This window comes from Canis lupus, chromosome 16 (assembly GCF_048164855.1).
Source record: "Canis lupus baileyi chromosome 16, mCanLup2.hap1, whole genome shotgun sequence".
Taxonomy (NCBI): domain Eukaryota; kingdom Metazoa; phylum Chordata; class Mammalia; order Carnivora; family Canidae; genus Canis; species Canis lupus.
In genome coordinates, this window is record NC_132853.1 from 21,611,272 (window position 1) to 21,621,490 (window position 10,219).

At 44.7% G+C, this 10,219-nt stretch overlaps 1 protein-coding gene across 2 annotated transcripts in view; it reads right to left on the reverse strand.

Moving 5' to 3' along the window:
* The window catches only part of ASIC2 (acid sensing ion channel subunit 2), a 995,000-nt gene that overhangs the window by 563,598 nt on the left and 421,183 nt on the right, over nucleotides 1–10,219 (reverse strand). The window lies entirely within an intron of this gene.

Genomic DNA, 10,219 nt, shown 5'->3' on the forward strand with positions numbered 1-10,219 from the left:
TTTCTCTCTGCTAGATCATCCCCTTTCCTTTGGGGCTCACTAGTTACCTATCCCCTCCCCTTCTGGCCTCCCTTGTCTGGCTACAATGAACATGGCTAAATCGGTCCTATCCCAAGGCTTAACACAACCTTCACCTAAGGTAATAAGAACATGACACTCTTAATAATCAACATTTTCTAAAAGCTTTTACAACATTCCTGCAACATGCCAATTTATGATGCACGATGCTGAAAATTCAGAGAGAGGATCCTTGTGATATTGGAGTTTTGGTTTAGTGGAGGAGAGAGTCAGTCAATAAACTGGCAGGCAAGGAAGTAGAGTAATATACTTTGGCAAACAGTGATTATCTTGGACAGAGAATTATGTGAAATTTCACACATTCCAAGTCACACATTTCTATAATATTAAAAATTTTACAAGCATGCACTAAGCAGCGAAGGAAGTAAATATAAACAAACAAAAGAATATTTGTCATTCAACTCTAAGACGATCCCCAAATCACTGTTTTAATCAAACAACTGAGTATATGGTGATGCCTTTAGGAAGAAAAGGAAGACCACAGTGGAGTTGGTTGGATTACATACAACTGCTGTATTTATAGGGCAGTAATGATAATAATAATGTAGCTAAGATTTAGTGAGCACTTGCTACATCTCTGACACCGTGCTAATTGCTTTAAATACATTGTTTCAATGAACACTCCAGGCATTATTATCCTCATTTCCAGGAACTGTAGGTTAGGTTAGAACAAGTCACTTGGCCACTATCTCCCAGCTGGAAGGCTGAGGGTCTGGGACTCTAACCAGGTCATTCTTCTCTCAGGCTGGCAGGTCCATTTCCTTTAGAAATACTGTCTGCATTAGGGGGTGTTAGCACATCACAGCAGCACTGTTGAAAGCCTAAAGTGGGAGGCAGCATTTAATCTTCTCTGCAAGTGAATTGTTGAAGTATGTATTTTTAAACCTCCAAGGATATGCTGAGAATCTCTAAGGAAGGCAGTTTAATAAACAGAGTGACGAAGAGGCAGGTGTATTTATTTTTAGCATCTGTCTGTACAGAGGAGGCATCAGAGGCAGAGAACGAGAAATTGTCCTGCACATTAAGGGAGGAAGCTAAGAACTGGAAATAGGAGAACTAGAAGCTCCCAATTCTCCAACTTCACTTCCCAGTAGGTCCCCCTTAGAACAGAGCCTCATCTCCATGATCTCACTGAGAGTCCCACACAAAAGCACCCATAAGGATGCTCACTGCAACCATAAAACTTAGGAAACCACAGAAATGTCCATTGTTGGAGACACCGGCTAAACAGATTGGAGCCCCCACACACAAAGGAATAGTATAGAGCCATTTCAACAATTGATATAATTTCACTTGAACTGACATGGACCAATGTCCACGAGGCGTTACTTAGAGAAGCAAGCAAAGTGCACAATATTGTGTTATTTTGTATGGGAAGGTATGCAAATATATTGTGTGCATATATGCATATTAGTATATATCCAAAATGCTAGTATATGCATAGAAACATGTGAAGAGAAAGACATCGAAATGCTAACAGGAGCATCGGAGAATTTCCTGGTTTAAGTTGTGTGTTTCTGAAATGCAATAATGTTTCTATGGAGACCCTTGATTTGAAAAAGAAATGACCATTAAACAGAAACAGAATAATCTTAGACTTATTCTTGCTCCTACCCACCTCCCCCTCCCCCTCTCCCCCCCTGGCCAACAAGAGGAACCTTGCAGGGAAGAGGGCTGCCTCCACCCCTCTCATTACCATGCGCCAGGCCATCTGGCCCCAGACCTCAGTAACAGGCCACCTCCTTGTCCTAGAAAGCTAACAGGACCCACCCTGGCTAGTGATAAGCTTAGGAAAACAAACTTCAAAGATGCCTGCCCCTCCTTTTTCCATCTCCATAAGGGTGCCCTGATTTCCTTCTCAGAGCCCAGATTTTCAGGGAACATCTCTGCAGCCGAGAAGATGTCAAATGAAGATTCTCACTTATCCATTCTTCTCCTTTGAGGGAGCAAATAGGTCTCAGGGTTTATGCCGAGCTATACATATACACACACAACATACAGACACATACCCACACGAATGCACACATGCACGCACCAACACACTAAATGACTGAGACAAACGAGTTACAACTTCTCAAGCCCCACGCTCACAAAGCTACAGACACATGGCAATAACATACAGGCACACGCATGCACCTTCCCTCACCGCCCGCCCCAACACACAACACAATTGTCTAATTATCTCCAGCTTTGAAAGAGAGAAAAAAGACAGGTGTAGCTCCAGTCCCTCCAGCAGGTTGACCACAGGCCCTTCAGTGCTTGCAAACCTGTTTTCTCTTCCCTCGCCACCTCTTCCTCTCTACCTCCTCCTTCTTGCCCTCCCCCTCCTCCTCCCTTTCCTCTCTCTCCAGTTCTGCTGCTGTCCCTACTCAAGCTTTTTTTTTTTTTTTTTTTTTCGCTTTTCTTCTTAGTGTTAGAGGTTAAATGATGTACAAATAGAAGCAGGAGCTGGACCACCAATTAAAAGCTGCCTGGGGCAGCAAGGAACAGATTTTCCCTTGATTGTTTGTTTCTACCCTGGGTCTGTCTGTTCTCCACTGCCTCTCCCAAAGAAACAAGCTGGCACCTGGCGTGCCCTTTCTTTTTTTTTTTTTTTTAATTTTTTTTTTATTTATTTATGATAGCCACAGAGAGAGAGAGAGAGAGAGAGAGAGAGAGAGGCGCGGAGACACAGGCAGAGGGAGAAGCAGGCTCCATGCACCGGGACCCCGACGTGGGATTCGATCCCGGGTCTCCAGGATCGCGCCCTGGGCCAAAGGCAGGCGCCAAACCGCTGCACCACCCAGGGATCCCCTGGCGTGCCCTTTCTTAGCAAGCACCTCAGACCTGAGTTTCTATCTCCTGGCTCTGCTACATTCCTTTTTCTTCCCCACAGCTGGTCCCCTCCAGCCTCTGTGGCCATCCATAGCTCACCCCACCTTACTTCCACATACGGGGACTGCGTTTGGAGAGAGGAAGAAGAAGGGCTGGGAAGGAGCTCCTTGGGGTCAGGGAGGACTAAGAATATTTTTTCTGGGATGGGTGGGAACATATTTTTTCGCATCTTTGTTCACAAGTTCCAGTGAAAGGGGTTGGGGCTGATGAGGGATATGTCCACTTCCCACCTTGTGGCTATGAAGACCCATGCCTTTGCCAGTGTCACTAAGAAGCTTTGATTGATTGATGAGCACCGTCTGCCACAGAGCCCAGAATGTTAGCTGGAGGAGTAGAACTACATACATGTACTATTTGCATGCATGCACACCTAGTTTGCATACATACATCCACATTTATTTGTCCTTTGCTGAAACTACCACATTCTGGACACAGTGTTGGGACCTAGGCACCATAGTGAATAGGGAGACGGGTGTAGCCAATCCTGCCAGTGCCCCCCCGCTCATGAGGCTGCTCACAGAGAACCACTGTAACTGCCTGGGGGCCTCTCCTGCTCTCCACTGGCTGTGCAAGCACATTTCATCCCTTCATAGGATGAGCTAAAAGTACCAAAAGATTAGTAGCACTGGAAATGCCATCAGCCAAGGATGGATGGGAAGATAGTGGGCATATCTCAGCTTCCTCGTCCCTCAGCTACTGAAAGTCTGAGGCATGTTTCCCAGCATGGCAGGACTGGGCTAGAGATGTCCCAGTGGCAATAGGGTTAATAACACAGCCTTTATGGCTTCCTCTCCTTCTCTGCTTCCTTTTCCCAAGCCAAGAGAGTGGAAAGAGGCCATAATTAGACTCTAATGAGTGACAGCAAGGTGAGAATGTGTTCTAGGTCTAGGAGACCTAGACCAAGGGGTGTTGAGGAAGAGCATCTGGAGGAAGGGATGTAGAGCTGAGCCAGGGACAGGTAGGGGCGAGGACGAAAGACTTGCAGTTTGACTCACTCCTCCCTCGGGTACCGTCAGCAGGGTCAGCCTGCTTCAGACTCACGAAATCAGGCAGAGGAAGTGGCGTGGAAGCACTTGGTAAACTGGCAAGCATTCTGTCATGCGAAGAATCATTCAAATGTGACCAGGCAAAGCTCTAATACATCCCCTCGCCAGGGTCTACACGCAGTAAAATTGTGAAGTCGGGCAGTTTATCTTCAAAGCCACAGCTCTTTCTGGGCCCTTTTCCAGAACTTCGAGGTCACATCACCCTGTGAACCTTTTGCTCTCTTACCTCTTTTAAAATCTGCACTAAGAAAAGTCTCTGATGTTCGTCCTATACCCATCGGGGTGATTTTAAGTCAAAAGGTTCCCTCTGGTATCCCTGAGCAACCTACTCATTACTCCCAGAGAGGAAGTGCCCTGTGCAGCCACCTCCGGGAGGGCACTGGAGCTGCCTACCTGAGCCACCCAGCAAGTGCCAGGGCCTCCATGTTTCTTCCCAATGGGAGACCCATCTCAGTTCAAATCCCAGTCTGCAAATAACTCTTCTCACCAAAAGTGGTGGCAGAAAATCTCTCCTCTGCCCCATGCTGAGGATGGATAGAAAATGCAGGTTAAGAGAAAAGCCAAACGGAACAAAGCTCACCCTTGTTTAACAAGTAGAACCAGCAGCCAGCATTTGGCAGAGCTTATTGGAGGGAATAAAAGCCTCCGAAAAAAAAAATCAATGGATAATGATTATACTTAAAGTGCCCTTTGAGCAATTGCATTAGCAGAGATGGAGAATGCCTGTAAATAGTAACAAGGGCCCCAATAGAAGGAAATGACTATAACGGGACAAAGATTACCCATGTCTGAGTCTGAGTCCTCCTGAATTCCCCCACCCATGCCCGCACCAGGAGAATTTTTTTTTTCTTTTTTCTGGCAGGCTGGGCTGGGTCAGATCTTGGCCTTTTTTTCTTATGGAAAATTTAAAATGGGGCTGCAGTAAAGAGAATGCTAAGGAAGTCGGAGGGGTGTTTGATCTGCATAATAAAGATGTAAGAGAAAAAAGAAGGGGCGGGGAGCAAAGCTGCCAGCCAGAGCAGCTGAGGATTGAGGAAGAGAATTTGGGGGTAAATCATATCTAGAAGAGATTATTTAGAAGAGCAATAAAGAATGAGGAGGTTTTTAAAGAGATTTTCCTTGAATTAAGAATGCACACCCACCTTTTGCATTTTCATCAAAAGACAAGTCAAGAATGAAAACATCATTTAATCACTGTTTGGTTGCCAGACTCTCTTCGAAACTGGAATCACAAAACGCCCCATGATCTACCTGGATTACACAACCAATCCCACACAGAGAAAGGGGACCTGAGATGGTAGGGGACGCCTAAAGGATCAACAGAACCCAGAAATGTAACTCAGGCCATGTGGGCACCACCATTCTTCCAGCAGCTACACTTGTAGAAGTCTTTACCATGTTCTCAGTGACAAGAAACTGCAAGGGCCCCTGGGGCCTCCTGCATAGTGTTTGGAGTTCTCTGTGTCTGTGCGTGTCAATGTTAATTGCATAGTAAACTACATGCAGTTTCCATCCCGGAGTGTTAGCCAACCATGCTCCCTGGGTGCCCTGGGTGTCTGCAGAGCCCTGTAGGTATTGCTGTGTGCAGACACTGGTGCCCTCACCTGTCTGTGAGAGTCAGGTTTCTGCTGTTGAGAGCAGGCACCTCCATGAAGGCAAACCCTTTACAGACATTCAGGGAGACATATTTCATTTTGGGCTTGCTACATATTACACTGAATCTCTTCTTTAGAAAAATAAAAACTCTAACTCTGGCTGAAGAAGAGTAGGTGATCCAATGGGAGAGGAAGCCCTCTTAAGGCTATGGAGTCACATTGATGCTGACATTAAGCTCCACTGGGCCGGGCTGCCTATTTCCCTACAAGGAAGGATGTTTCTGTCCCCTTTCCTCTCTCCATTAAATGGTTCTTCCCATGGGCCAAAAGAATGACTTCCTGGATTCTTCACAGGCTCTCCCTGGCCCTGGCCCCAGAGATTTCTGTTCCTCTGTTCAGTGCCTGCCTATGGACCGGGCTCAGAAAGGAATTCTGAGTGGATTGAAAAGGTGGAGGAAAAAAACCCCCTCCCTGTTGTTTTATAGAACATGGGCATACAGCACGATGCCCTGTACACACTGCTCAGCATGTAATACAAGCTCTGTTCTTCTTGCACATACAGCCCTGAACACAATAACAGTCTCTGCCGACGTGGACTCTCTATTACCAGTGCTGGAAGGGCCCTAGGGATTTGATAGATGAGGAAACTGAATCCAGGGGAGGTCAAGGAATTGCTCAAGGCTACACAACAGGCTACGGTTGACCCAGGACTTGAGCTAGTATTCCAGTCTCTTTGTCTATTGCTCCTCTTAGTCAGATCAGACATGTATACACACCATAGTATAGAGCATGCCCCACTCCATCATCCTAGAAGATCCTCTTTTTGCAGCTGAATGGAATCACTCCAGGATATAGGAAGACTGAGGGCCACCCCTGAAGTTGTAAAAGCCTTGCCGTTTCCTCCTTGGGCCCACAGAGGACAGTGAGGGATTCCTGGTGACAGGAAAAATTAAAGGCCAGGCAGGAATGCCATTAGCAACCAGTTAAGTGGCACATATAAAAGGGACCGGCAAGAGCTAGAGCAAGCCTCACTCTCCTTATCTGTAGGATGGGTATATAACAGGTCCTATAACACAGGGCTGAGAAAAGAGTAAGTGAGCTCTAAGAAGATCATATATACCTGAGTACAGGGCCAGTATATGTAACCATGGTTACTGGAGGGCACTGTGACCTTGAGTAGGACAACAGGACCTACTGTGACTGCAGCTGGACCTACAGCGTGTAAACTATCTCAAGAGGGAAGTAGATGATGCTGTAAGTCTTGGGGCAACAGAAAGAACCCTAGCAGTTCAGCTGCCCAGCCGGTCTCCATCCAGTGAGATCTGGGACTTGAAGCCAAGCTCTACCAGGCGGGCAGCAGAGGACACTGTGAAACCCTTCTCCACCCTGCCCCAAGCCTCAATCAGGAGTGGCTCAGGAGCTGTCACTGGTCTGGGTGTGCAGCAAGGGGCTCCTGAGGATGCTGTGCAAGCTCTGGAAAAGGCAGAGATGGGGAAGTCTGGTACTAGCCCACAGTCAGGGAGACTCTGAAGTTAGTTCTGACACAACGTGCTATTTGTGATCTCTAGCAGTCTTAGCATGATGCCTGACTTTCTTGGGTGCTCGGTAAATATTGGTTGAATGAATGGATCAGTCGATAATACAGATGGAGGTCAAATTTGACCCCAAAATTCTAAAGCCTTTATTCTCTCACTTTCCATCTATCAAGCCTTCCTGTCAGAAGTCAGAATTTCCTTTGTAATACCTTGGGCTGGCCTTTGGTTATCTTCCACAGCCTCTGGCTCCAAGCCTTGTGAGTATTGCCTGGAAATACAAATTCCCATTTGATTTTTTCCCAAACACCTCAGTTAATTACATGATGCTGTCTGGTCAGGACCTTATCTCTGTATCATATGAACCTGAGAAAAGAACACCTCTGGGTTACATCCTTGAAATGCCATGTGCCTTCATTAATGCTTGGCCCTGACACAGGGTGGGACACCTTTGAGCCTTGTTGGAGCACAGCTGTCCAAGGGCTGTGTCACGGGGCCCCTTGCAGCCGGAATTCAGTCCAGACTGCCTGCGGCTGGGCACACTAATTGGTTGGCCATATCAGGTACTCTTGGCAGCTCCAGCCACTGTGTGGATGCCCCAGTCACCTTCCCCACCATTAAAGACAGAGATTTTCAAACTCTCCTGGCTATGACCCACGGTGGGAAATGCATTTTATTGAGTGACCCCGTGAATCTATGAATGCATTGTACACTCCATCATTCTCAGATTTTTTCACATCTTAACCTTTCAGAAATTTGGATGAGTCTTATTAACGATGGTATCTTGCCATTAATTGACAGTATTTTTTTTCTTTTTAAATGGTACATAAAATTTGGTGTTTTCCAATAAAGTATGACTTTGATTCATTGAAATATGGCATAAGGGTAACTGAAAAAAACACTCTTATCTTTACGACTCGATGTCCTATGATATTTTCTATGTGCTATTCTATTTCTTTTAATTTTTTTAAAGATTTATCTATTTGAGAGAGAGACATGGTGAGAGAGAGAGCATGAGTTGGAGGGAGGGACAGATGTTGAGGGAGGAGCAGAATCCCTGCTGAGCAGGAAGCGATGCAGGCTTTATCCCAGGACCCTAGGATCATGACCTGAGCCTAAGGCAGATGCTTAACTGACTGAGCCACCCAGGCTCCCCTCATTTCTTTTTAATGCTAGTCACTACTACCCTTTTAGTCAACTTCAGCACCCTCTATAGGGTCTCAACCTACTGTTTTCATCACACTGCCATGGAGACTGTTGTTCATTATATGATTGTATCTCTCCAAATTCAAACCCAATATGATAATATTAAGAGGCCTAATATTAGGCCTTGGGGGGGGGTGTTGGTAATTAGGAAATTAATGTCCTCATAAAAGGGACCCCGGAGAGTTCCCTTATCCTCTTCACCATGTGAGGATTCCATGGAAAGTTGGCTGTCTATGAACCAGGAAGTGGGTCTCAGTGGATATTGAATCTTTGGGCACCCCGATCTTGGACTTCCTAGCTTTCAGAACTGTGAGAAATAAATGTTTAAGCCACTTAGTCTGTGATATTCTGTTAGAGCAGCCTAAACTGGTAAAAGCAGGGACAGAGGAAGGTGCTCGGGATCTCTGCAACTAAAGAGGATTTTCAGTAAAAGGGTGACCCTGAGATTTATAAGGGTTGAGTGATTGGGCCCAGTGAACAAGTCATGTTTAGAAATGTGGGGAAGAAAGATGAAAAACTTGAGTTTCTATGCCACCTCCCTTCCTTACTAACCAGACAATGTGGATGTGTTATTTAAATTATTAGTGTCTCGGTTTTCTCAGCTGCAAAGCACTAATCAGAGCTCCCCTCATTCAGAGTTGTTGTTAACATGAGAAATAAAAAGTTCAAGGCTTTGACTCAAGGACTGCAGGTAGTAGGTGTTCAATATGGTGGCAATCAGGTCATTGGTAATGATGATGATGTGAATAACATGAAAGGAAGTAGCTCAATACCTAGCAGTTATTATTAAAGGTAGTAAAAAGAGTTGTATGCAATATGACATCAGCTGATATAAAGATTTTGACTTGACAATTATCAACAGAATTGTAACCTATTTTATTCATTTAATTTTACTTGTCTTTGCATCTACAATTAAAACCCTAGTCCTTGTCTAATACAATATTCAGTGAATCCATGGAAGGCACCTATGTAAGAGCCATGTACGGGTCCCCACTGATGGGAGTGCCATTGTTGAGTTGTCTTCTTAGTCAGGCTCTCTGGCTTTCATTTGTACTTCTCATCACAGTATGGATCTCCCAAACTTTGGGTTCAGTCAAACCTTTCCAACATGACCTTATGAATCTCATATATTATGTGTTAACATGTGCCTCCAATAAATTGCTTTACTAGCTCCCTGTAGTGATGCATTTTTCTGACATACCCTTTCCTCATTGATTACTACAGCCATTGGTTAACTGAACCTGGTACTTTTACTTGATCAACCCTACATGGTTTCACTCCTTTTCATTCCTAACTGGTATCCTCTTTCATCAGTGTTCTCTGTGTGTCTTTGTCAGCCTAGATGTTCATTTTGGTTTCATCTCTATTTGATCTGCCCTCTGATGTTTCATTAGCATTTCTTCTATCATGTCTCAGGATTATTTCCCATGATTCGGCCATTATACACTTCTTAAAACTTGCAGACCTTTGAAAAACTGAATGGATGCTCATGGAAGCATAACTTCTTTGATTATGTAAATTAACCCTTGGAAATGCATTCGATGATCGACAGTATTTTAATGCACTGTATTAAGTTAAAAATGGGTGAGGTGTGTTTAATATTACATGCTGAAGAAATTCCAAACTTAATTTCAAAAATATTAAGTAATACTCAGAGATGCATGTAATTCTAATGAACAAACAGATACTTCCTGTCATCTATCGCTGTCAACATATGTAAATTAACAAACATGGTTTTATAAAGAGTACTGGGTGCCGTGTGTTCATTGGCTTCAGTCCATATGCAAAATATTCATGGACATTTTTAGCTAGATATATAGGAAGTTTAAGTAGGTAGGTGGGAAGGAAGGTAGATACATAGGAAAGTAGATAGGCATGCAGGTAGATA